At 36.7% G+C, this 22,638-nt stretch overlaps 1 protein-coding gene across 17 annotated transcripts in view; it reads left to right on the top strand.

Annotated features, from left to right (window-relative positions):
* The window catches only part of R3HDM2 (R3H domain containing 2), a 197,468-nt gene that overhangs the window by 105,086 nt on the left and 69,744 nt on the right, over positions 1-22,638 (top strand). For 10 of the 17 annotated variants that reach the window (XM_036894836.2, XM_057486809.1, XM_036894834.2 and 7 more), the window contains one exon: positions 15,481-15,529. The exons of 6 other annotated variants lie outside the window; for them this stretch is intronic. The gene's annotated coding sequence lies outside the window, so the exon portion shown is untranslated. Of the gene's footprint in view, positions 1-14,906; positions 14,925-15,480; positions 15,530-22,638 lie in introns of those variants that run through there. One more of the 17 variants, XM_036894838.2, reaches the window with a different exon arrangement.

The following is a 22,638-nucleotide window of genomic DNA, read 5'->3' as shown; positions in this document are numbered from 1 at the left end:
TATTGGGTACTATGATTCCTACTTTATTCTTCAAAATTGTTTTGGCTGTTTTGTCCTTCCCATATAACTACTAGAATTAGTCTTCTGTATCTACAAAAATTCCTGCTAGGATTTTTGAATGGAATTCTAAATCTTTAGATCAATTTGGGAAGAATCTTTACTATGTTAAGTCTTCTAGTCCATGAAGACAGTATGTCTCCCCATTTCTTTGGGTCTTTGATTTCTTTCTTCAGTGTTTTCTGGCTTTCAGTATACAGATCTGTACATGTTTTGTTAAGTATATACATAAGTATTTAATTTTGATACAGCAACCACAAATAGTATTTTATTTTTATTTTTTGAATATTTCTAGTGTATAGAAATTTGATTTGGCAGTGTTGACTTTGTCCTACAATCTTGCTAAACACATTTATTAGTTATTTTGTTTGCTTGTTTTGGGGGTGTTTTTTTTTGGTATGGATTCCCTGGTATTTTATATGTACATAGCTATGTTGTCTGCAAAAAGAACAGTTCTTATTTCTTCCTTGATAATATGTATGCCTTTTATTTCTTTTTCTTAGCTTATTGAATTGGCTAGGACTTTCACTATGATGTTGAATAATAATTGTGACAGTGGACAACCTTGCCTTGTTTCTGATCTCAGTCTGAAAGTTTGTTACAGTTGGCGTTTATAAGACTGAGGAAATTTCCTACTGTTCCTAGTTTGTTGAGAGTTCTTGTTATGAGTGGGTGTTAAATTTTGCCAAATGTTTCTCTGCAGTGGTTTAAATAATCATGTGTTTTTTTCTTCTTTAGACTCAATGTGGTGGATTACATTGGTTGCTTTTCAAAAATTGAACCAGCTCTGCATTTTCAGGATAAAACCTATTTGTTTGTAATGCATTATCCTTTTTATATGTCACTGGATTTGATTTGCTAATATTTTGTTGATACTTTTGACATCTTTGTTAGTGAGGATATTAGTCTGTAGTTTTTTCATAATGTCTTTGCGTGTTTTGGATATCAGGGTAATGTTGGACTTATAAAGTGAGTGGGGAAGTGTTTCCTTCCCCTATTTTCTGAAGAGATTTTATGGAATTGGTACTATTTCTTGTAAGTGTGTGCTAAAATTTATTGGAGAAAATGTCTGGGTCTGTAGATTTCTTTAATAGTTACAGGATTATTCAATTTATTCATCTGGGGTGACTTTTGATAATTTGTGGTTTTTAAAGAAGTGGTTTATTTCAACTAAGTAGTTGAATTTATGTGTTTAGAATTGTGTGTAATACTCTCTCATTACCTTTTTAATATCTGCAGAATCTGTAGTGATTTATTTTTATTCCTGTTATTATGTGTGTTTTATTTTTTTCTTCTTTGTCAGCCTTGTTAGAGATTTGTCAATTATCTTTTCAAAGGACAAGCTTCTGTTTCATTGATTTTTCCCCCCATTTTCAATTTCATTGATTTCTGCTTTTTATTATTATTTTTATTCTGATTATGTTGAGTTTATTTTTGTTCCTCTTTTCTTGGCTTCTTAAGGGAAAAAGAACATTGATGAGAGACCTTTCTACTCATATTAGTCAGCTCAGTCTGCCACAACAAAAGAGTACAAACTGGTTGGCTTAAATAGAAAATTATTTCTCACAGTTCTGGAGGCTGGGAAGTCCAAGATCAAGATGTTAGCAAGGTAGGTTTCATTCTGAGGCCTCTTCTCTTGGCTTATAGGCTTTTTTTTTCTGGTTGTGCTCTGATACGACCTCTTTTTGTGCATGCCAGGGGAGAGAGAGAAAGAACAAGCTTTCTGGTGTTTCTTCTTAAAAGGACAAATCCTTTTGGTTCAGGATCCCATCTGTATAACCTCATTTAAACTTTATTTCCTTGGAGGCACCATTCCAAATATAACTATACTGGGTTAGGGCTTCACCATGTGAATTTTAGAGGGACACAAATATTCAGTACATGACACTACTTTTCTAATAAAAGCATGTAAGTATAAAAGTGGTGCAAAAATATTTCCCTTTAAGTATTTCTTTAGTTTGCATCACAAATTTTGATGTATTTATATATATTTTCCAGTTCAAAATATTTCCCAGTTTCTCTTGAGATTGCCTGTTTGACCCACGGATTATTTGTTTAATTTTGTTTGCTTAATTTCGAGGTGTTTGGCAATTTTCCTATTGTATTTTTATGATTGAGTTCTAGTTTAATTCCACTGTGGTCAGAAAACATACTTCGTATGATTTAAATTCTTTTAGATTTGTTAAGGTTTGTCTTACAGCTTGTAATTGTGTAAATTTGTCTTATGGCTCAGGATATGTGGCCTATCTTGGTGAATCTTCCATGAGCACTTGAAAAGAATATGTATTCTATTTTTAGTTGCAGTGTTCTATGAATGTCAGTTAGATCCCATTGTTTGATGATATTGTTCAGTTCTTCTGCCCATGCTAATTTTTGATCTGGAAGGGTGTGTCTTTCCTGAAAGAAGGGTTTAAAATACCCAACTGTAATTGTGCATTTGTCTATTTTTCCTTTCAGTTCTCAATTTTTGCTTTGTGTCTTTTGAAGCTCTGTTGTTAGGTACATAGATGTTGAGAACTATCTTCTTCATTATCATTATGTAATTTTTTTCTTTATCCCTGGTAATTTCTTTGCTTTGAAGTCTACTTTGTCTAATACTAATATAGCCATTCCAGGTTTCTTTAGCTAGTGTTTGTTTAGTGTATCTTTTTCAGTCTTTTAAAATTTAAATGAATAGACTGTTTTTTAGAACAATTTTAGGTGTACAGAAAATTTGAGCAAAAAGAACACAGAGTTCCCATATAGTACCCTCCCACAATACACACACAGTTTCCCCTATTGTTAACATTTTGCATTAGTGTCATACATGTGTTAAATGATGGACCACTATTGATACATTATTAACTAAACTCTATAATTTGTATTAGATTTCACTGTGTTGTACAATTGTATGGGTTTTGACAAATGTATATCACATATCTCCATTATTAAAGTACTATATGGAATAGTTTATCCTATTTGCTTTTAGCCTGATTATATCATTATATTTGAAATGAGTTTCTAATTTATTTAGGTAATCCCTGTCTTTTAATCAGCATTTTTAGACCATTTACATGTACGAAAATTACTGATATGTTTACATTTAGGTCTAGTGTCATACTGGGTTTTTTTGGCTTGTTCTTCCTATTTTTGAATTTTCTGATGATTCCCTTTTCCTGCCTTTTGAGTCATTAGAATATTTTGTAGTATTGCTTTTTAATCATTTAAATTTATCTGTTAGGGTTTTTTTTGAATCTAGTAGGTTTTGACTAATATCTTCATGTAGTTTTTTTTTATGACTATATAAACATTTTTATTTATTTATTTATTTATTTTTATTTTGGTATCATTAATCTACAATTACATGAAGGACATTGTGTTTACTAGGCTCCCCCCTTCACCAAGTCCCCCCCCCCACATCCCCAATCACAGTCACTGTCCATCAACATAGTAAGATGCTATAAAATCACTACTTGTCACCAAGTTCACAGTCACTGTCCTTCAACATAGTAAGATGCTGTAAAATCACTACTTGTCTTCTCTGTGTTGCACAGCCCTCCCCGTGCCCCCCCAACACTATATGTTCTAATCGTAATGCCCCCTTTCTTTTCTTCCCGCCCTTATCCCTCCCTTCCCACCCATCCTCCCCAGTCCCTTTCCCTTTGGTAACTATTAGTCCATTCTTGCGTTCTGTGCTTCTGCTGCTGTTTTGTTCCTTCAGTTTTCTTTTGTTCTTATACTCCACATATGAGTGAAATCATTTGGTACTTGTCTTTCTCCGCCTGGCTTATTTCACTGAGCATAATACCCTCTAGCTCCATCCATGTTGTTGCAAATGGTAGGATTTGTTTTTTTCTTATGGCTGAGTAATATTCCATTGTGTATATGTACCACATCTTCTTTATCCATTCATCTACTGATGGACATTTAGGTTGCTTCCGTATTTTGGCTATTGTAAATAGTGTAGCGATAAACATAGGGGTGCATCTGTCTTTTTCAAACTAGAGTGCTGCATTCTTAGGATAAATTCCTAGAAGTGGAATTTCTGGGTCAAATGGTATTTCTATTTGGAGCATTTTGAGGAACCTCCATACTGCTTTCCACAATGGTTGAACTAATTTACATTCCCACCAGCAGTGTAGGAGGGTTCCCCTTTCTCCACAACCTCGCCAACATTTGTTGTTGTTTGTCTTTTGGATGGCAGCCATCCTTACTGGTGTGAGGTGATATCTCATGGTGGTTTTAATTTGCATTTCTCTGATAACTAGTGATGTGGAGCATCTTTTCATGTGTCTGTTGGCCATCTGAATTTCTTCTTTGGAGAACTGTCTGTTCAGCTGCTCTGCCCATTCTTTAATTGGATTATTTGTTTTTTGTTTGTTGAGGTGCGTGAGCTCTTTATATATTTTGGATGTCAAGCCTTTATCGGATCTGTCATTTACGAATATATTCTCCCATACTGTAGGATACCTTCTTGTTCTATTGATTGTGTCCTTTGCTGTACAGAAGCTTTTCACCTTGATATAGTCCCACTTGTTCATTTTGGCTTTTGTTTTCTTTGCCCGGGAGATATGTTCATGAAGAAGTCGCTAATGTTTATGTCCAAGAGATTTTTGCCTATGTTTTTTTCTGAGAGTTTTATGGTTTCATGACTTACATTCAGGTCTTTGATCCATTCCTAATTTACTTTTGTATACGGGGTTAGACAGTGATCCAGTTTCATTCTCCTACATGTAGCTGTCCAGTTTTGCCAGCACCATCTGTTGAAGAGACTGTCATTTCCCCATTGTATGTCCATGGCCCCTTTATCAAATATTAGTTGACCGTATATGTTTGGGTTAATGTTTGGAGTCTCTATTCTGTTCCATTGGTCTGTGGCTCTGTTCTTGTGCCAGTATCAAATTGTCTTGATTACTGTGGCTTTGTAGTAGAGCTTGAAGTTGGGGAGTGAGATCCCCCCCACTTTATTCTTCCTTCTCAGGATTGCTTTAGCTATTTGCAGTCTTTGGTGTTTCCATATGAATTTTTGAACTGTTTGTTCCAGTTCATTGAAGAAAGCTGCTAGTAATTTGATATGGACTGCATTGAATCTATATATTGCTTTGGGCAGGATGGCCATTTTGATGATATTAATTCTTCCTAGCCAGGAGCATGGGATGAGTTTCCATTTGTTGGTGACCTCTTTAATTTCTCTTAAGAGTGTCTTATAGTTTTCAGGGTATAGGTCTTTCACTTCCTTGGTTAGGTTTATTCCTAGGTATTTTATTCTTTTTGATGCTATTGTGAATGGAATTCTCTTCCTGATTTCTCTTTCTATTAGTTCATTGTTAGTGTATAGGAAAGCAACAGATTTCTGTGTGTTAATTTTGTATCCTGCGACTTTGCTGAATTCCAATTTTAGCTCTAGTAGTTTCGGAGTGGAGTCTTTAGGGTTTTTTATGTACAATGTCATGTCATCTGCAAATAGTGACAGTTTAACTTCTTCTTTACCAATCTGGATTCCTTGTATTTCTTTGTTTTGTCTAATTGCCGTGGCTAGGACCTCCAGTACTATGTTGAATAACAGTGGGGATAGTGGGCATACCTGTCTTGTTCCCGATCTCAGAGGAAAAGCTTTCAGCTTCTCGCTGTTCAGTATGATGGTGGCTGTGGGTTTATCATATATGGCCTTTATTATGTTGAGGTACTTGCCCTCTATACCCATTTTGTTGAGAGTTTTTATCATGAACGGATGTTGAATTTTGTCGAATGCTTTTTCAGCATCTATGGAGATAATCATGTGATTTTTGTCCTTTTTTTGATGTGGTGGATGATGTTGATGGATTTTCGAATGTTGTACCATCCTTGCATCCCTGGGATGAATCCCACTTGGTCATGGTGTATGATCCTTTTGATATATTTTGGAATTCGGTTTGCTAATATTTTATTGAGTATTTTTGCATCTACGTTCATCAGGGATATTGGTCTGTAATTTTCTTTTTTGGTGGGGTCTTTGCCTGGTTTTGGTATTAGGGTGATGTTGGCTTCATAGAATGAGTTTGGGAGTATTCCCTCCTCTCCTATTTTTTGGAAAACTTTAAGGAGAATGGGTATTATGTCTTCTCTGTATGTCTGATAAAATTCCAGTGTAAATCCATCTGGCCTGGGGGTTTTGTTCTTTGGTAGTTTTTTGCTTACTGCTTCAATTTCGTTGCTGGTAATTGGTCTGTTTAGATGTTCTGTTTCTTTCTGGGTCAGTCTTGTAAGGTTGTATTTTTCTAGGAAGTTGTCCATTTCTCCTAGATTTCCCCGCTTGTTAGCATATAGGTTTTCATAGTACTCTCTAATAATTCTTTGTATTTCTGTGGAGTCCGTCGTGGTTTTTCCTTTCTCGTTTCTGATTCTGTTGATTTGTGTTGACTCTCTTTTCCTCTTAATAAGTCTGGCTAGAGGCTTATCTATTTTGTTTATTTTCTCAAAGAAGTAGCTCTTGGTTTCATTGATTTTTGCTATTGTTTTATTCTTCTCAATTTTATTTATTTCTTCTCTGATCTTTATTATGTCCCTCCTTCTGCTGACCTTAGGCCTCATTTGTTCTCCTTTTTCCAATTTCGATAATTGGGACATTAGACCATTCATTTGGGATTGTTCTTCCTTCTTTAAATATGCCTGGATTGCTATATACTTTCCTCTTAAGACTGCTTTTGCTGTATCCCACAGTAGTTGGGGCTTTGTGTTGTTGTTGTCGTTTGTTTCCATATATTGCTGGATCTCCATTTTGATTTGGTCATTGATCCATTGATTATTTAGGAGCGTGTTGTTAAGCCTCCATGTGTTTGTGAGCCTTTTTGCTTTCTTTGTACAGTTTATTTCTAGTTTTATGCCTTTGTGGTCTCAAAAGTTGGTTGGTAGGATTTCAATCTTTTGGAATTTACTGAGGCTCTTTTTGTGGCCTAGTATGTGGTCTATTCTGGAGAATGTTCCATGTGCACTTGAGAAGAATGTGTATCCTGTTGCTTTTGGATGTAGAGTTCTGTAGATGTCTATTAGGTTCATCTGTTCTAGTGTGTTGTTCAGTGCCTCTGTGTCCTTACTTATTTTCTGTCTGGTGGATCTGTCCTTTGGAGTGAGTGGTGTGTTGAAGTCTCCTAAAATAAATGCATTGCATTCTGTTTCCTCCTTTAATTCTGTTAGTATTTGTTTCACATATGTTGGTGCTCCTGTATTGGGTGCATATATATTTATAATGGTTATATCCTCTTGTTGGACTGAGCCCGTTATCATTATATAATGTCCTTCTTTATCTTTTGTTATTTCTTTATTTTGAAGTCTATTTTGTTTGATACTAGTATTACAACACCTGCTTTTTTCTCTCTGTTGTTTGCATGAAGTATCTTTTTCCGTCCCTTGACTTTAAGTCTGTGCATGTGTTTGGGTTTGAGGTGAGTCTCTTGTAAGCAGCATATTGGATAGGTCTTGCTTTTTTATCCATTCTATTGCTCTGTGTCTTTTGATTGGTGCATTCAGTCCATTTACATTTAGGGTGATTATTGAAAGGTATGTACTTATTGCCATTGCAGGCTTTAAGTTTGTGGTTACCAAAGGTTCAAGGTTAGCTTCTTTACTATCTTACTGTCTAACTTAACTTGCTTATTGAGCTATTATAAACATGGTCTGATGATTCTTTATTTCTCTCCCTTCTTATTCCTCCTCCTCCCTTCTTCATATGTTGAGTGTTGTGTTCTGTGCTCTTTTTAGGAGTGCTCCCATCTAGAGCAGTCCCTGTAAGATGCCCTGTAGAGGTGGTTTGTGGGAGGCAAATTCCCTCAACTTTTGCTTGTCTGGGAATTGTTTAATCCCTCCTTCATATTTAAATGATAATCTTGCTGGATACGGTAATCTTGGTACTATGTTGAATAACAGTGGGGATAGTGGGCACTTCTGTTTCATTGCATTAAGTATATCATGCAATTCTCTTCTGGCCTGTAGAGTTTCTGTTGAGAAGTCTGATGATAGCCTGATGGGTTTTCCTTTGTAGGTGACCTTTTTTTTTCTCTCTGGCTGCCTGTAATACTTTGTCCTTGTCTTTGATCTTTGCCGTTTTAATTATTATGTGTCTTGGTGTTGCCTCCTTGGATCCCTTGTCATGGGAGTTCTGTGTACCTCTGTGGTCTGAGAGGCCATTTCCTCCTCTAGTTTGGGGAAGTTTTCAGCAATTATTTCTTCAAAGACACTTTCGATGCCTTTTTCTCTCTTCTTCTTCTGGTACCCCTATAATGCAGATATTGTTCCATTTTGATTGGTCACTCAGCTCTCTTAAAATTCTTTCATTCCTGGAGACCCTTTTATCTCTCTCTGCATCAGCTTCTCTGCGTTCTTGTTCTCTGTTTTCTAGTCCATTAATGGTCTCTTGCATCTCGTCCATTCTGTTTTGAAGGCCTTCCAGAGCTTGTTTTATTTCTGAATTCTCCCTCCTTAGTTCTTGCATATTTCTCTGCAAGTCCATCAGCATGGTTATGACTTTTGTTTTGAATTCTTTTTCAGGAAGACTGGTTAAATCTATCTCCCCAGGTTCCTTCTCAGGGGAAGATGTGGGAGATGTCAAAGCTGTCTGGGTTAGTCTTGTCTGGATCAAAATTTTTGCCTTTCATGTTGATAGGTGCAATGGTGAGCTATTGACTTTCTGTCAGCTGGGAGAGCCAAGGCTTTCCACTTGATCCTGGCCTTTCTTTACTGAAACAACTGCTACCCCTAGTGGCTCGTTTTGGGCAATTGCGTGTAGACTGGGTCTCTGTATCTTGCCAGGCCGATATGGAGGAAGCTCCCTTTGCTGTGGGCGTGGCCAGCCTCAGACCGCTGCTATGCTGTGGCGGGGCCCTGGAGGGGTAACGGACGGGGGGCTGTTTGGCTGTTTACCTTCTTGAGGGTTGTCAGAGCTTTTGCCCAGGGAGTTAGTGCGCCCGGAGCTCCCTGGAATTTCCAACTGCTGGAGTGTGACCCAGGCTGCTTCCGTCCAGCTGTGGCATCTCTGTCCCTTTAAGACTTTCAAAAAGCACTCACTTTTCTTTGTCACAGGGGCGCTGGCTTTGGGACCCGCTCAAAGGTCTTGCTGCCCTGTTTCCCTAGTTTCCAGCACTCCACGCATGCACTGTGTCTGTGCTCTGGTGCGGATGGCTAGGACTGGGTGTTTAGCAGTCCTGGGCTCCCTCTCCCTCCCCGCTCCGACTCCTCTCCTCCTGCCGGGAGCTGGGGTGAGGGGCGCTTGGGTCCCGCCGGGCCGGGGCTTGTATCTTACCCCTTTCACCAGGTGCTGGGTTCTCGCAGGTGTGGATGTAGTCTGGCTGTTGTCCTGTGTCTTCTGGTCTCTCTTTTAGAATTAGTTGTATTTGTTGTATTTTCAAAAATATATATGTTTTTGGGAGGAGATTCCCACTGTCCTACTCGCGCCGCCATCTTGGCTCCCTCTTCATGTAGTTTTTTATTGGTTTCTCCATGGATAGCTCTTTTTCAGTACACACACCCCCTACCTTTAACAGTTTATTTAGAATTAAATTTTGCTATTTCACATGGAATGTCAAAAATTTACCACCATATAGATTCCTTTCCTATCTCCCTTAATGTTGTAGTCTTATGTATTACATTTGTATACATACACTGAAAATTCATGAGATAATCTTACAATTTTTGCTCTCAAACATCAACATATTTTAAAGAACTCAATAGGAGAAGAATAATCTATTTTTATATGTAACCAAATTTTTTGCATTTATTTTTTTATCCCTTTATTCCTGGTGTTCCAAGTTTAGTTGTATTACTTCCCATCTTTTTGATGAACTTTCTTTGATCATTCTTTTAGAACAGGTCTTCTGGCAATAAATTCTTAGTTTTCCTTCATCTGAGAGAGAGTGTCTTTATGTTATCATCATTACTGAAGGATTTTTCTCTGGATATAGAAGTCTAAGTTTATAGTTCTCTGAAAATTATACTTTTTTTTTTTACTTTTAGCACTTTAAAAATGTTCTCCATTTTATTGTTGTTAACAACCATTTGATCAATAAATATGAGAGATGCCCTCTCAAAAAAAAAAATGTTCTCCTTTCTTCTGGTCTTTATAGTTTCTGACGAGAAATATGAAGTCATTCAATTCATTGTTCCCTTAAAAGATGCATCATTTTTCTCTGGTTGCTTTCAAGATTTATTTTTTCTTTGTCTTTAGTTTTTTAGCTGCTGAATTATTGTGAATCCAGGAGTGGATTTTGTTGTATTTATTGTTTGGGGATTACTGAGCTTCTAAACTCCGTAGGTTTATGACTTTTGTCAAATTTGTTAAGTTTTCAGCCATTATTTCTTCAAATATATCACCACACTCTTTCTCCCCTCCTTCTGGGACACTGATGACCCAAATATTAGACTTTTTGGTATTTCCTACAGGTCCTTGATAATCTTTTCTGTGTTCCCAGGCTTTTTTCTCTGTATTGTTCACATTTGATATTGATTAAAATTTGATATTTCTATTGAAATTTTATCTGTCTTCAAATTTATCTATTTTCAGTTTGAATTTGATATGCCTTCAAATGCACTGTCTCTTCTGTCATTTGTGTGTTGCTGTTGAACCCATTAAGTGAGTGTATTTATATTTTGGTTATTACGTTTTTCAGTTCTAAATTTTCCATTTGTTTCTTCTTTATAATCCTCTGTTTCTTTCCTGAGATGGTCTGTCCTTCCATTAGTTTCAGGAGTGTTTACTGTAACTTGTTGAAGTATTTTTATAATGGCTGCTTTAATAGCTGGCAGGTAATTCCTATATCTGTGTCATCTCAGTGTTGTATCTATGCATCTCTTTCTCTACACAAATTGAGATTATCTTGATTCTTTGTATGCTGAGTAACTTTGGATTATATCTTGGAAAATTTGAATATTATTTTACAAGGATCTTGTTTAAATGTCATGGTAAATGTCGACCTGTATTTTAGCAGACATTTGACCTGTTTGAGTTCAGTGTACATGTTCTGTCCAGCCTTCAGTGGATTTAATTTCAGTGGATAGTCATTTCAGCTTCTAAGCTTTTGCAGTGCTATTTAAATTTGTTTTGCATGAAACCGAAGGAACAAAACAGCAGCAGACTCACAGATTCCAAGAAGGGACTAATGGTTACCAAAGGGAAGGAGTTGGGAAGAGTGGGAGGGAAGGGAGGGAGAAGGGGATTAAGGGGCATTATAATTAGCACTCACAATATGGTAGGTCACGAGGAAGACAATACAGCATGGAGAAGACAAGTAATGACTCTATAGTATCTTACTATGCTGATGGACAGTGATTGAAATGGGGTGTGAGGGGGAAACTTGATAATATGGGTGAATGTTGAAACCACAATGTTGCTCATGTGAAACCTTTATAAGATTGTATATCAGTGATACCTTAATTTTCAAAAAGAATTAAGAAATCAAGTGCATTGCTAGTAGTAAGTATTAAAAAAATTTTTTTTTGTTTTGCATATATACTACCCATTAACTCATCTAGGACTTGGCCAGTAGTTATTTTCAAAAATCAAAGTGACCTAGGAGATACATGCTGAATTATTTCAGATCTACGAAGACTCATTATGAGAACATCTCAAATAGTTGTGAAGAAAATTTATATACACATACATGAAAGCACACGTATATACTAAATCTGTATCTGAATCTAGGTAGCTCTTATTTCTGCAAATTCTCTGTGTCAGAAATTTCTAAAAAATTTTGAAGCAAAAAAGAAATAATAGGTGAAAAACATGCCATTCCTCTGCTTAAAAATTCTCAGTGGCCTCTCATCTAAGTATAATGGCTAGATTCCTTTCAGTGGTGTATTTGGGCCTTCAGGATCAGCCTTCTGACCCTTTCATGGCTTCTCATCTAATTCAGAGTAAAAGCCAGAATCTTCTTTTTTCTCTGCTTCTGTATAACCTCTTATGATTCTATCTCATATTCCTAGAGCATATGCTAGTGTCTGGCCCACAGTAAGAACAAAAGCACACACACTAAGTAAATGTTTGAACGGATGACTAGTTGTCTTTGTGACAGATTTTATGTTTTCCTTAGGATTCCTGCACCCCATGCATATGTCATTTTGTGCTGCTACAGACTTTGCACCACTATGATGTTCATTACTTCCTGTGGCAATAGAGATTATTCCTACCTTTCCTTAGACTCTCAAAAATTAATTGGGACCTGAGGTCATTTCTAAGTCTTCTGTCCCAGAGCCATGTATACTTTTGAGAACTATTATTCTTCTTTCCTAGTATCCTCTGTGTCACTTCCTTTATTTTAATCTATTTATCCCCATCCCCATTCTGATACTCTATTCTCACCCTTTTTCATCAGTTCTATCAGTAAGATGCCTTCACGGTTTCTTCATTCCCCTTTGTATAGCCAAAGTCTTCTCCCCACTCTTTGGGGGCAGATGTGAGAGGAGGAACAGACAGCTTCTACTATCCTATGTTGCTCATCTTCTTCCCCCTAATGAAAAATTTTACCAAATATAGCTCCCTGGAAAGAAAAATTTTCTTAGTTTCTAAAATCCAGACTAGTACCTTTTAGGCAAAGAGCATTTCTCTGGCTCAGTTACTTTTCAGGTAAGAAAAAGGCAAAGTAAATTTAAAAATGAACTTTTAATTCAATACTTATCCCCAGCTCATTATTCTGCTCTAATAAGCCTCTATTTTGGCACTTCAACATATGCAGCAAAAAAGAGCTGCTGCTGTGTCTTTAAAAGCTATCCTCAGAGCAGTGTGGAGGCAGGCTTGTCACTGAAGTGCTTGAATGAGAGCAAGAAGAGGTGGGAGGGGGTGATCTTGCATCCTCTGTGAGTGTGTGTGTGTGTGAGTGTGACTGTTGGCAGAGCTCTAGGTGACATCCCTCTGAACTGCTGGGCGATGGTCTGCTTCAGAGCTGCTTGTCAGAGGAATTAGCTTGCTGGAGACGCAGCAGGGATCAGTAGCATTTCATTCCATGGTGAAGAGGGTGGCGGGTGGGGTGGGGGGAACTGTGGGTGGGGGATTAGGCACAGGTTTCCCCGAAGGAATTTCTTCCAGCAAAATTCCGGCAGAACAAATTCTTACAATGAGGTCTCCACTAATAATGTGAACTCGCTTTTGGTTTAAGTGCAGATCCATCCAGGGTGAGTTTTGGATAATTTTCTTTATACATAAAGTCCTTGAACTCCACAGACTGGGTAGGGAAGAAGCTTGAAAAGATAGGTATCTTTTGTCTTGGTCGATTTAACTGTGTAATACACAGTAGGGAAATAGAGGATTTTCAAGTGTTAAGTTTCTTGGGGGTTTTGTGGGTATTTTCAATCATTGTTTTTTATCCTTAAAATATTTTTAAAATTAGGTTTGCTAGAACTTTTATTCTATTCAGATTCTACCTCTTCCACGACTATTTCAAGCAGTGCTTCATTCAGATTAGCTTATGAGAAGAGTGGTGATTTCTGTTCTCTTGGTGATGCTGTTGACGCACATTGCAAGAAGCAGGGAATCCCCTATAAATATCTTTCACTGTGTCATTCCACAGCTATCCACACCCAGCTGGTGAATATGTCTCTCTGTCCTATGTCTTTCTGTAACTGTCCCCTAGTCTTTAAATGTGATAAGAAGAACTATGTTGCCTTTGCTGTGTCTAAGAAGCTTTTTTGATCATGAACATCTTAGGAGGAATTTGTTCAGCCTTTTTACTGAAACATGCCTTTTGACGTGTTGAGGTTGTCACAATAATTTCCTGTGGGTTTACTGCTGCTTATTTTGGATTACTTGTTTGTTTCTTATAACTGTCTTGTTTTTGTTTGCTGGCCTTGGCTTTTAAAGAGTGTAGAGATGGGATTCCCTCTACCTCCAGTGACGTAGTGATTTTGTTTGCAGTCGTTTTCTTCTGAGGGGAGGGGACAGAGAGAAGGAAGAAGAAAAATCCATCTGAAGCGGTGCGTTCTCCCGTCTTTGCCTTGATGATAACTGGGTACCATTGAACAGAGCTGAGGCCAAAGTAGGATGCTGGTAATAACAGAGATGCTATTTTATTTGTTTCCTTTTAGAATAGCTGGGGCCAAAGTGAGGATTGCTGAAGCAGAATGCCTGAATTAACCCTATATATCCTGCTGATGATGAATTTTACCTAATTGCTTTTTTTCTAAATATGGAATGAAAAAGGGTTCATAAGCAGGTTTCTAGAATCTAGCATCCATGAGTTGGGTTTTGGAATTTGGAATTTTTCTACCTTATTTGCACTGGTCCTGAACAGGCAGTTTGTGTGCTGTTTCTCAGACCTCAAGAATAGGTAGTTACATAAAATTCCTTGCCGTTGTACTTAGAGTGAAATTCTCATTTTGAATGTATGGAGCTGAAGCAAAGTGTTAGGAAGGAATTACTAGATATACTCCTAGGTATGAACCTAAGTTATCTGTGTTATGGATTAAGTGTTTGGGCTTCTAGTTCTTTTTATACAGCTCCATTTTTATACCACTGATCTCTTGAGGTCTGGTGCAGAGGTCAGTGTGAAAATTCAGCAACTATAGCCTAGGAAAATTGAAGGTTTGCCTGTCTGTGGGTGTGTTTGGATACCACATATGAAAAAGTGACATTAAGAACTTGCTGGTTTGTTTTCTATCTGATATTCTCTGTTCTGTGCTTTCATCTATTCTGAGTTCTGTGTGTGCGGGGAAAAGAGTAATGTCTGCTTTTGTCTTCCTTACACAGCCCTAGTTTTTATGGTAGTTCAATTATGTTATTATTTTTTACAACTGTAAATTTTCCAAACTAACAAAATTCTAATTTAGAGAGAAGTTGGGGGAAGAGAAATGAAGATAATCATAGGGTAAATTGAGAGCATTCCAGAAGATATAACCTATTTAGAAGCTTGCCAGAGAGTGGAGCTATAAAGGTTAAGAGAAATTCCACTGCATCCTTGATATTGCAGCAAATATGTGGATAATTTCTTGCTAGCTTTTCAGGAAACCCCTGTGGTGGACAACCCTCATTAATTGTTGCTGGGAGACTGCTCTGACGTCACTGGGAGCAGTTCCCTGTCTACAACAAGGACAGGATTAGCCTCTGAGGGGGAAGAAAACTGTTGTGAAATTAAAAGATGACGGTTTTGTTAACTTGATTTTCCTTCCATATAGGAGTGGGTGGGATAGACCTAAAGTCTTCCTTAAATGTTTCAGTCATTAACAATGGAAAAATTACTAAGAGGATTTTTCATTTGAGCGGTTCCCTGTCTATAACGAAGACAGGATTAGCCTCTGAGGGGGAAGAAAACTGCTGTGAAATTAAAAGATGACAGTTTTGTTAACTTAGTTTTCCTTCCATATAGGAGTGGGTGGGATAGACCTAAAGTCTTCCTTAAATGTTTCAGTCATTAACAGTGGAAAAATTACTAAGAGGCTTTTTCATTTCAGCTGAAAGTACCTTCTTTTTAACCTTTGTTTTCTGTCAAGGTTTTGGAAAAGGTCAAGGAAAGAAAAGCTGTTGAAAGGCCCTGGAGAAGTAAGATTTCAGTTTCTTTTTACCTTTTCACATTTTTCACATATCCTCTTTTCAGATTTCCTTTGTTTCTTTCTTTCATTTTAAAGAAAAGATCAAGAACTGCTTTTGCAAAAGATGCTTAGCATCACCCTGTTTGGGATAATTAAAAATGTGGTATATGTTAGAAGAAATTGCTGGCAAAATTGATAGGGACTAATTCTGTTCTTAAAGGTTACTACATATACTTCTCTCTCATGTTCTAGCCTAGCCCACCCACACCCAGTGTTACTTAGCCTGCTGGAGCTCCACTTTTTGGGAAGGTGTAGTGGCTAAATGCTTGGACCATGTATTTTGGGTTGCCTGAGTTCAAATCCCAGCTATGCCAATTGCTGGTTTTGTGACCTTGGACAAATTACTTAACCTTTCCATTTCCTCATATATAAAATATATGAAATGAAGATAATAATAGTATTCACCTCCTAGGGGTTTTTTGAGGATTAAAAGTTAATGCGTGTAAAACATTTAAGATAGTTCCTAGTCAAAAAAAAAAAGATCCTAGTCATTTTAAAGGCTTACAGCATTAGCCATTGTTATTAATATTTAGAAATTAAACAGGGATCACCTGTAATTTTTGAGGAAGTCAAAAGAAGTTTTCAAACCATTAAGGATATTGAGTTTTTAAAATGAATATAAGTATAATTTAAATATTGAAACTTAAAATTGACATAGTTGATCCTTTAGGAAGTATCTTTTCTAATTTGATGTTTATAGGCCAAACTTGGAACACATTTCTTCGGATTAACAGCTCTCCTTTTCTTTCTTCGACCATCATTGATCTTCTGACTTCTGCAGATTGTTTGTTTTTTTAGTTTTTGTTTTGTTTTTTTACTTTCTATCGTTATTTCTGATCTACTTAAAAATATTAGGACACTTGCCTTTGGTGTCCGCCTCTGAAACTGTATTCTCTGCTCCTCTGTATGTGAGTTGATGTGGCATTGTTCTTTCTCCAAAAGTTTGTGGAAGTGTAAGATTTATATGAAGCATTATGTATAAAGACTCCTAAAATTTGCAAACTTAAAAAAAAATAAAGGATCTTAAATGAATCAAATGTCAAATCACAATACTAAAATATCCAATATCTCCATGCCCTTTTACCTTTTAAAAATTTAATATTAAAGACTTAGAGTGTTACTCTTTTATGGTGTTCAGAACTTCACATTTTGGGTTGCTCTTTAAACCACCAAGGTACACTAACAAGAGCTAGTAAGGTTCATAATAGCAAAGAGAGTATCTCCCTGCATAACTTTTTATCCATTCCTCCCAGTGAATTTTCTTAGACCAGTGAGTCTTACGAATATGGGGTACGTATCTGCTCTAGTGGAATATATGAGGAAGGAGAACTGATATTATTAAAAGGGCGTGAATTGAAGAAAAATGAAAGTGAGAAGCACTGTGGGAGTGAATGTCCTTGAAATCCAGGCATTACAATGGGATATGCTAAGTGGACATTATATGTTGCTGGGATAACAGTTGAGAAACATTATAAATAAATAGTGAGACTGTGCTTGCTTCTATTAACAAGAGTGAACTAAAGGGTAGATTTTTTATCTCCAAAAAACTCTTGAATGTATTATCCTATGGGCTTGATGAGAAATGTGAATAAAGGTTTAGATACAAAGATATTCATGACAGCATTATTTTATAAAAATCAACAGTTTCCTAAATATCCAATAATAAATGCTTAAATTAATTATGATAAATGTATGTAGTAGAGTATTAGATAGCTATTAAAATGACTTTGTTAAAAGTAATTAACAATGGGGAAAATGGTTACAGTTTTAGTAGTAGAAAAAACATGGTATAAAAATATGTAAATTGCAAAAATTGGTTATGGCAACATACCCAGTATGGACACAAATTCCATACAAATATGGAAACAAAGTTAACAAAAATATATCGAAACACTGCTGCTATTAATAGCAATTATCTCTTGAGTTACAGATTATGAGTGATTTTTCTTTCCTTATACTTTTGTGTGTTTTCTCTAAGTATAAAGAAGCCTAATCATAAAACAAGAATAAAAAAATTGTAAATCCTTATTATTTGTATCTGAAAGTAAATATTCAGAATGTGCTGAAGTGAATATAAATTTGATGACATATAAATTCCTAAGCATAGTGTTTGGAATACAGTAAATATCAATAAATGATAGTTGCTGTGGCTGTTGTTATATTACTTGAAGAAATAGCCCCATGTAATTAGAGTGCGGGGCTTTCATGCAGGGAGGCAATAACACTGAGAAAGTAACCCATTTGTACAGTTTCTTGTCTTTCTGAGGTCAATAAATATGCTGTGCTATGTACTGGTACAGGATCTTTAAAAAAAAAAAAAATGTAGGACCAGAGTGAGATGTTTTGGTTTTCTATTGTGAAGGTATACAGGAAACTTAGAGAGAAAGGCCTCCAAGTGATTCTCTTTGCAGTGACTTTTTTTTTTTTTTTTTTTTTTTTTTTTAGCTTTGGTTTAATTAATAACTCCCACTACAAGTTGCTTTTACCCCATTTTCTGGGTTGCCTCTTCAATGACCTTGATTCTTCTTGATGTCTCCTTAATTCTTGGGAAATTTGAAACAGTGTAACAGAAAAGGTTTTCTCAGTTCTAGGAATTTCTGGAACTCTGTCTGTTGCTTCTTATGTTAGTTTGCCTTTATGGGTCCATTGGAACCCAGTGCTGACGAGACATGTAGACTTCCATCTACTCTTTACTTGCTTGGGAACTGAAATGCACATGTAAGAAACTACATTCAGCATGTGCCAAACATACTGGAAATACACATGTTGGTAACTGTTTTTACTGGGCAGTAGTGTCAAATATTTGTAACATTTGACTGTTTATTATTCATATTCACTATAGTTCTTTACATAAGTAACTTGTACAATAAATACATATTTAGTAGTCACAGAAACAATGACTGTAGTTTTAACACAATGGCTTTTGTACCTGAGACCATTTTCTCTTCTATAATGCACAATAATAATGTACTTAATGCTATGGAACTATACACTTAAAAATGATGAAAATGGTAATTTTTATGTTATGTGGATTTTACCATAGTTAAAACCAAGCAAAACAAAAACTGCAACAATGTGAACCAGGTGAAAATGTACAGTTTTCAAGCTAATTTTGACCCTAAACATCTCAGATTGTGCCTACTTCTCAACATTCACTTACAACCATATACCAGAAATTGGGGACCAAAGATACTTATTGCAGACAGAGGTATTGCACTGGTTATTGGTGAAAAGCATGCCAGTAAAGAGGAATACCTTGTAATGCAGTCAGATCAGATGGTATTAGAATGTTAATGAACACTACTGGGGAGAATGATAGGGTTTTTTTTTGTCTAGTCTTCTCATCTACTTTGTAATTACCTTGTGTCCTCTTTGCTTTAAGGAGGTCTGTAGGTGACGGGGAAGGAATGGGGGCATATGGAATGTAAAGAGCAAATAACATTTTCTCATTTGGACAGGGCAGTTTTTTTCTTAAGCATTCTAGAGGTTGGTAGGGGAGAGGCATGTAGAGGAAAGGACAGACATCATAGAATTCCAAGGACAGATTTGAGAATATGGAGAATAAAGTCTGAGATCTGTGAGTTTTGATGCTTATTTTGATATTTTTAAAAAAGTTATGGGAAACTTGTAAAGATTAGCAGTCTTAAAACTTTTAACTGTCTCTGTATGTTATGGCATGGGAAGCTTCAATATTGTGGTTTCAACTGGGCAACATGCCCCTCCTACTAAGTCCACAATTTGTCCTGGTGTTCTTCATATCAGGATTCCTGAATTTCTGTACTAAAATTAAACAAGGGAAAATCTCTGGAGCTTTTAGGATCCCTTCTTATTTGTGTAAATTCATGTCATTGCTATTCACTCTTTCCCCCCACTATTAGTTTTTAGTATATGAGAATGGCAGAATTTCTTATTTGTAGAGACTATTCTTTAACAGTATTTGCAGCAGTGTCTGTGGAAAATGCTTTATTAAAAAAAAAAAAGGAAGGGAAATCTCATCTGGTAGCCCTTAGTGATGGAGCCTGTTGCCATGGAATCCTGGATCAGATTGGCTGACCCGGGGGCCAATGAGCAGATGGAACATAAGCATATCATCATTTAACCTTGCAGAGTTCATTTATTCATGATATATGACATTAATACCATAATTATATAGAGAGCTGTGAAATAAAATGTTCCAAGAATGGTATAAGGTGTTTTTTTTTTCTCTTCTCTTTAGATAGTTGCTGTTTAAAATAAACACCATAATGATACATTATCTTCTTAATGTGATTTGATTTGATTGGGAGAAGATATGGTGGGAAACAACTATCACCTGTCTGTGAATCAAGCTGCTGCAGCAGTCAGTTGAGCTTATACCAAGTCCAAGTCAAACTCTTGTCTTCCAGACCAGAGATTTGTCTCTATATTTGAAGCTGCCTTGCTTATTTTGGTAGCTTTAAAGCTGAGTCAGAAATTGGTAGCTTTTTCTTACTTGTTTTTCTTTCATTCTCTTCCACTCCAATATGGTAGATCCCTGTCTGTGCTACTTTTGCACACTGTTTAGTCTGAAATTAGAGTATTAGCTGGGATTAGCTCCCATGTTCTGCATCTTCACTTCCCTAGCTTGTTCACGTTTATTGACGTAGGTCTGGGAGATTTTACTCAGCTCATTGTTAGCTCCTTGTCATAGCAGACTGTTGCAAGATACAGAAGACTGTATCTTCTCCTGTACCTTACTGCTTTGGAGACTGAGAATGAGTCATTCATACTATGAAAATTTCCCCTCTAGATTTTTTAAATGGAAGAAGTTGAGAGTATTGTCTTTCTCTTCTTATGTTTTACATTGGGGTACTTGAGATTATGGTGGGTCTTGTTCTCTTTCCCTGTAATGCTCCCATGCTTGGCTCTTTGCAGATTTGAAATATTGAAAAAGACCTCAAGTGGTCCATGAGTTTGTTCCCTTCTTTTGAGCTATTCAAATCTCTGTGAGTGAGATGTGAACTTTTCATTATACTATTGCCTTCTAAGAGGGAAAAAAACAAACTTCAGATTCATCTGTTAACCAAAGAAGAGCAAAAAAGTCTATTGCATATCTGAGTAACTTTTTGTGGGGGAGACGTTATTGAAGTAGAATAGGAAGTATTTGAAGTTTTGTAGTTCTAGCTACTGTGAGCAGAGAAAGGCCCACTGAGATTGCGTTTGACTAAAGACCTAAAGTAAGCGAAAGACCTGAATGAGCAAACCATGCTGTTATCTGGGAGGTCATTCCAGAAGGAAGGAACAGTGAGAGCGATCACTGGAAAGTGAGTTTAAGGTATGAGGAGAAGCCATTATGCCTGGAACTGCCTGAGTAGGGGGAATAGAAAGAGATGGGTTCAGAGGGCAAATGAGTGCTGAGATTATTTAAGATCTTGTAGGTCATTTTAAGAACTTTGACTTGCTCTGAGATGGAAGGCATTGGAGGGTTTTGAGCAAAGGCATAACATGATTGAAAGTGTTTTTACACAATTACTCTGGCTGCTGTGTTTAGAAAATACTGAATGGGAGTAAGATGGAGAGCAGGAAATCAGTGATCGCAATGAAGGTTATTGCAGTCATTCAGCCAGAGAGGTGGTGGCTTGGACAACACGGTGGGGCAGTGGAAGTGCAGGAACGCATCAGACTTTGGAAAGAATTTGAATTTAGTGTCAGGAGGATTTACTCCCTAATCATCTTGATCTTCAGTTTACTCTCTATCGAAAAAGAATGTTAATACCTACTTGTTAGGTTTCTAGGTCTGTGCACACAATAAAGTGATCTATAATAAACATGATAAAAATGAGGCCTCCTTTGGATCTGAGCTGTCAAACATTGTTCTTCAAACACCTGGCAAGCCGTCCTGGCTAACAGAGTCTGAAGGAACCAGCCACTCTTCAGTACTCATCTCTTGCCTTAGGCCTATGCTTACAGCTGTATCAGATGTTGCAGTTCTCTTGGAAGAAGCATTTGCACAAATTGACTTACTAATTTAAAATACCAAAGTACCAAGAAAAACAGAAAGCCAAGTACAGAAAAAGGAGTAAATAGAATTCTCGTATTTTCTCTTTCTTGTAGTCTTTTACTGTCGAATTCTCGTTAAAATAGGCAAGGATCTCACCTATGCAGAATAATGTGGGTTCCATACTGATTGGACAAAAGGTGTATATAAGATGACAGTTCTGAGTGGAAATAAGCTCATTCATAAGAGAAAACCAGTACCAATGAATTGCAAGGAAAACAGGTCTCTCAGTTATCTTTCTCTCCTTCCTTACTATTGAATAAAATTAGAAGAAACTAACATTTACTGAGCACCTACTCTATGCAGCCACATTATATTTGTTATGTCTTGATTTTCCAGTGCTGTAGGAGGTTGGTACCATGCCTAATCTTACAGATGAGGAGGCTGAATCTCAGTTACGTGATTAATAAATTGTGGAACAGTAGTCTCAAAGCCAAATTAATGTCAAACCACAAAGTCCATAAACTTATCCACAAGTCCATAAACTATGATATGCTTTCTGGCTCCTACCCTCTAGAGGTTGAATGTTCTTTATTTTGATGGGTGTCATCTATAATGATGCTCAGTCTTTTCCTTGCAGCAGAGGTAATATTAGAGCACAAAGGTGATGCTCTTCCATTCTCCATTAAAATGCTAACTTTCCTTATTATACCTCTTCTCTCCAAGTACATAGAAGCACCAGTGTTGCTGCAGGATTCCCTGCTTATAGGAATTGAAGAATTGTTTATTATTATTATTTTCACTATTGTTATTACTTAGAGTATGTGTGTATACATGCACCTTTTATTAGATATTTACAGCAAAAACCTATCTTAAATCAGACAGCTGTGTATTTTTCTCTCACATTCAGGAAATTCAGAATTAGTTAGTTCAGCCCAGGGTTGCTCTAATCAAGGACCCAGATTTTATCTAGGTTGCCCTGTTTTGTTTTCAGTCCTAGTATCATCTCACAGACCCAGATAGTTGCTGAAGCACCAGCCTTTACTTCTACATTCAACCAGCAGGAATTAAAGATGAGTAGAGAAAGCTGCCCACTTCCTTTA

The sequence above is a fragment of the Manis pentadactyla genome, chromosome 10 (assembly GCF_030020395.1).
Source record: "Manis pentadactyla isolate mManPen7 chromosome 10, mManPen7.hap1, whole genome shotgun sequence".
Classification (NCBI taxonomy): Eukaryota; Metazoa; Chordata; class Mammalia; order Pholidota; family Manidae; genus Manis; species Manis pentadactyla.
Note: the sequence above shows the minus strand (reverse complement) of the source record. Positions and strands in the feature narration are given on the sequence as shown.